Genomic DNA, 5,818 nt, shown 5'->3' with positions numbered 1-5,818 from the left:
ATTTGTCAACAAATAAACAAACTTATACATCCCCTCATACTGGGCTGTAGAATGAGCTTCTAGACTGAAAATGTACTTGGCAAACAAAAAGCTTGAAAAACCATTAGGTTTTCACTTGACAAACAAACTTACTCATTCTGTTATACTGGACTGTAAAATGAGCCTTTAGATTTTAAAAATCAATGCGTGAATAATAACAACTTGATGAAAAATGCTAACAACAATAATCAAAACTTAAATATAATTGTCGAGGAGAAATGGTGATACAGAAAATTGAGAAAATTCTAGCCCACAGCTTGAGATGTTCATTCGTATCAACGCTGGTTCACATGGGGATTGGGGTTGGCACTTGAGATGTTCATTCGTATCAACTCTTGTTCAAATTGGGGTTGGCACTGTGGCAGTGCCGAGAGTTTCAAGTGCAATTTTTGAAAAGCTGTAATTTCAGATCTCTTTCCATCTACTTGTGGGCTCAATTTGTATTTGCTGAAGTTTAAAGCCAAGTTAAAAAAAAATAAACGCTTTTATTTTGGATCCGTTGTTCTTTTGGGGTTTCTCTTTTCTTCTCCTATAGCTCCATCCCCGGGTGTCTGGACTCTGTATTAGATGTCATTGGCGAGAAGGTTCCTTCAGGGTGATGAGGTTAGAGAAGGATGTCCCCATGGTGATTACGTGGAAGGTTCGACGTGGAACCCTCCAGGAAAGCTACTTTTGATGCATCAGGTGCCTCTTTTAGATGTCATTGGCAAGAACGTTCCTTACGGGTGATGCGGGATAGAGAGGGATGTCACCATGATGATTACGTGGAAGATTCGACGTGAACCTTCAAAGAAAAGGAATGTCACCATGGTAATTACAAGGAAGGTTCGGCGTGGAACCTACCAAGAAAACTGCTATCGATGGGAATCCTACCAAGAAAACTGCTATTGATGAGCGCAGCAGCATCTGCGGGAAGGTGAGTACTTGCAACGTCCCATCGATCTCCTGCCCAGGAAAAACCCTTCATCTTTCTCGCGCACGCGTTTTCTGACCACAGAAACGTAACAAGGATTACATCGTGTTCGAGCGAAGGGACGGTGTTATTCCGTGGTATTAGAGATAGTTATTGACGTTTAACTGATGGATTGGCGAACAAGTTTTGACCGAGAAGAAAACTGGAATTCTGATTTCATTTTCACTATTGAATGCAATATAAATCGCCTATGATTCCACGTAACCACGTGTAATGATCTCCGAACGAGACATTCAATTGAATTGTAACAGCCGAGCGGTGAAAAGTGGGGGAATTTATTTACTGTTGCAGAGCATCATTATCGGGTGGTTTTCGAAGGGAACAACAAGGTTCGCTATCATAATCAACAGTAGCTGAAGCATCCGCAGATTGTGAACATGTTAGCAGGGAACTCCTCCTGTGTACGGGGCTCCTGCAGGTCCCCTTCTATACAAAATTATGATATTGAATTATTAGCAGGTTCCCCTTGGGATCGTGGTTTCCAAACCCCCACTACCAGCGGCATCAAGGAAAGCTTTGTGGTGTCTGAGCTGAGCCCTGTGCTGACTAACAGAGACGAGAATCTGCTTTGGAGCAAGAGCGGGAAGAGCCCGGTAGCGAGGCCTGTCTCTCTTTGTGAAAATGGTTCGATTGCCGGTAACCGCCCTTTGCCTTCTCTAAAGAGGAAACGCCCGAAGAGGTTGGATATTCCACTTCAGTTGCCAAGCCTAAATGCGTCGTTCTCTGCAGCGGAGCAGGCAATGGATGTCAACGTAGAGGGTGTTCATTATGCGGTTTCAAGCAAAAAGGGTCGGCGAGAATTCATGGAGGACACCTACAAGGCCATTGTCAATCTTCTCGGTGATTCCAAACAGGCTTTCTTTGGTGTCTTTGATGGTCATAGCGGTCAGAAAGCTGCAGCTTTCGCTTCTGAAAATATTGGGCAGAATATTGTGGATGCTATGGTTGGGATGGAAGATGAAACAGAGAACATTCTTGAACATGCTGTTAGAGCTGGGTACTTCAAAACAGATAAAGACTTTTTGAAGCAGCAAGTCGGTGGCGGCACTGCTTGTGTAACTGCTCTGATTATAGATGGTAACTTGGTGGTTTCCAATGTTGGGGATTGCCGTGCGGTTATTAGCAGAAGCGGTGCCTCTGAAGCCCTTACATGTGATCATCGAGCTGAAAGGGAGGACGAGCGACAACGGATAGAGAATTTGGGTGGAATTGTGTACCTCCACCACGGAGTTTGGCGAGTTCAGGGATCTCTGGCTGTATCTAGGGCAATAGGAGATTCGCACATCAAAGAATGGATAACGGCTGAACCAGAGACCAGAAAGATTAAAATAACGGATGATTGCGAATTTTTAATTTTGGCGTCCGATGGGTTGTGGGACGTTGTTAGTAATCAAGAAGCAGTGGATATTGCCAGGCCTTTCTGTTTCGAGAAGCAGCTTAATGTTACACCATTAGGAGGCGGCCCTATAGGTGCTTGCAAAAAGCTTGTAGAGGTGGCAATAACCAGAAAATCTCAAGATGATATTAGTGTGATGATAGTGCAACTCGGACATTTTTGCAAGATATAGAATTAGCCTGGATGAGCTGAATGAGGGTAGCCATCAAAATAGGCCTTGAATGACAACCATCTTACCAACGTGGGAGTTGGACTTTAAACAACCAGAACCTATATTTTGATCATAAGTAGTGAAAGGTATGAATCTTCCATTCTTTTATATAAGATAGGAAACAACTCTAGCCCATTTTTGTATAGTCACACAACTTAACAAGTTCAACAACTCTTTTATACAAATCTTCTTTCCTTCAATTTCTATGATCTTATTTGATATATACGTCTAACCTCAGATTTAGATATATGATCAAGAAATATGTTGATGTTCACGAGATTATAAACTTGGGTTTAAATACACAAGCAGTGGAACTATTGGTTAGTCTTAGATATATGATCAAGAAATATGTTGATGTTCACGAGATTATAAACTTGGGTTTAAATACACAAGCAGTGGAACTATTGGTTAGTCTTTAAAATGGAGAAACAGACGAAATTGATATAGATGTAAATTTGATTCTCAATTTTAAGGGCTAATCGAACATAGCTTGTATCTGGGAATGTCGAGAAAAAAAATTTTAATGGTTTAAAGGAGGAAGCAGTAAACTATTTGTTGGTAAATGGAAGAAAGCTATCACCAACAGAATTGTAATAGATGTAAAACTCAATCACGTCAATGTATAGGGTTGCTAATTGGCAATGTTAAATAACGACTTTGTTGAGGAATCTTAATGTTCGAGCAATTTCAAAGAATATGAGTATGTATAATTATGAAAAATATGTTTAAATTATTATTAAAAATATGTTTATTCAATTGGTTGAATCATATTTGTTGGTTCAAAACAAGTCGACAAATAAATTTTTTGTGATTTACGCCAAAAAAACTCTCTAATATTTAATATAGCAATTTCATTACTCTTTTGCTTAAAAATTACGCTGACACGGACATCAATTACTAACCTCTAAATAAACTTTAATATAAAAAAATCTAAACCAACTTCAGGTTACAATTTCCAAACTTCAATGGGAAGAAAAAATAATGTTATTAGGAATGTGCCAAAATTCTTGTCCCTTTTTCAATAATATTAAAAGTTATTGATGTGTGGAAATTGGAGACCCCCAGATTTTAGAAGGCTAAATATAATGTTTCCTTATATCAATAAGATAATCTGAATAATTTGAAAGACATTATTTTAGAATAATTTGAAAGACATTTTTTAAATAATATTTTTATCGTTTCGAGAAAGTGCGTAGAGACATTTATAGAATTATTAAATTTAAAAAATAAAAATTGTATTTTGATTTCGTAATCAAACCAATAATAACTAATATATTAAATTTTAATTTCAATTTCATTTTTTAAGTACGTTTTATTATATATATATATGTTATATAAAAATATTATATATTAAAGATAATTTAATTTTTAAAGTATGTTTTATTTTATATATGGATAGGGATTAGTAAAATCAATATACTTTGAGATAATTGTATTTATATTTATGTGTTGTGGTGAATAGTAGTAGAAAATTGTGTAGTCTAAGTTATATACCAAAATGATTTTTTTCACTAGATTTTTGTTAATTTTAACGAAAATATGCTCCAGATTTTTAGAAACTTGAGTCTAAGTTGTTTAATCTATATAATTTGAGTTTCCCATGGGGTTTTTCAAGGTGATGAATCTATTTATGCGTTCAAAAATGTATTTTAAATAACAAAATCACACATTCTTTTGCAAAATTGTTTTGCCAGATTCCAGTGAAAACCTATTTTGTCTATAAGTTAGACTACACTGTAGAACATTAGTTCTCTCGATGATCATTTTGAGTGGAGTGATTGGTGCAATGTTTTTAGAATGAGGAGGAACAATGTTAAAAGTTCTGGTTTAGGTGGGAGAGAATGCGTGATTTTGGTGTGGGTATAAAAGGGGATGATGTTGGACTTGGGTAATCGAGCCACTGAAATCAATGAATTGTATAGCAGTTTCTTGTAAGTGGAGAGGGATATTAGCATGTGCCTCATTATTGTTAGCATCGAAGTCATGAGGGCCAAACACTTCAAGGTCATGAACTTAAATATTATTTCCTAGGTGGAAAAGTGAAATGATTTACCATTCATCTATGTTCATGGAATTGGGGGTAAGGTGGTAATCACAAGAATAGAGGGATCTTTAGTATGAAGTGATTTAGGGTTTTTGTAGGAATTTACAGGGTAAGTTCCTTAGACAGAAAACCAAAGGACGTTGCTCACAAATAGATCACAGATCAATACACCAGTATTGTTGATGTGGTTAAAACCCTCAAAGAGGGGAACAGTCCACGGCCTGAGCCAACGCAACCGCTTCAAGCAATTTGTTGATACAAAAATGAAAATTTACATAAGCTTCTCTCATGAATAGTTACAGTACAAATGACCCTCCATGCTCTTTAAATAGAGATCATGGACCAATTGGGTGTTAAGTCACGGATCAAGTGTCGGTAATATCGAGGAGAGAATGAACCTTTGGATCACTCCATGTCTAGAACATATTGTGACCGTCAGATTGTAAGTTACAAAAGTACATAGTAAAGAAACACACTTTACCTAAGTCTACACTAGACCAAGTTATACTTAACTATTTCCTATGTGTCGAAATATCCTAACATCCCCCCTTAGAAACCAATTGGCATAGGATTGAAGGATGTACAAATATAACACAATAGGAGAAGGAAGGAGGCATTAGAGCATATCCCCCCTTAGTGACAACTTCTTGAAGTCCAACCATAAATCGAATTTTAGTAAACTTCGCCTCTGTGAGAACCTTTGTAAAGATGTCTGCAACTTGATCATCTGTTGAACAATATTTCACTTCAAAAACATGGTCGTGAATGAGTATTTGATGAAGTGCATGTGTAGTTCAATGTGTTTGCTGCACTGATGTTGGACTGGATCTTTGCATAGTTGAATGACACTTTGATTATCACACCAAAGTGTAGTCAGATGTTGTTGCTAAAAGCCAAACTCTGACATGATCTGACAAAGCCATAGGGCTTCCTTACTAGCTTCTACGGCACCACGTTACTATGCTTCTGCTGAAGAAAGAGAAATGGCACTTTGTTTCGTGCAAGCCCATGTAATAGGGCCTAAACCAAGAGTGAACACATAACCTGCAGTAGATTTCCTATCATCAGGGTCACCAGCCCAATCAGAATTAGTGAAACCAACCAATAAAGGAGATGCTTATGCACTCTAATGAATCCCAAACTGAATTGTACCTC

The 5,818-nt window shown here is 37.5% G+C and overlaps 1 pseudogene; it reads left to right on the top strand.

Moving 5' to 3' along the window:
• The first annotated feature begins 1,132 nt into the window (after positions 1-1,132).
• LOC149211766 (putative protein phosphatase 2C 53 pseudogene) lies at positions 1,133-2,739 on the top strand (annotated as a pseudogene).
• Positions 2,740-5,818: the final 3,079 nt, after the last annotated feature.

The sequence above is a fragment of the Pinus tabuliformis genome, chromosome 1_1, assembly GCF_031772625.1.
Source record: "Pinus tabuliformis cultivar Carrire ecotype Pingquan chromosome 1_1, CPIR1, whole genome shotgun sequence".
NCBI lineage: Eukaryota > Viridiplantae > Streptophyta > Pinopsida > Pinales > Pinaceae > Pinus > Pinus tabuliformis.
Note: the sequence above shows the minus strand (reverse complement) of the source record. Positions and strands in the feature narration are given on the sequence as shown.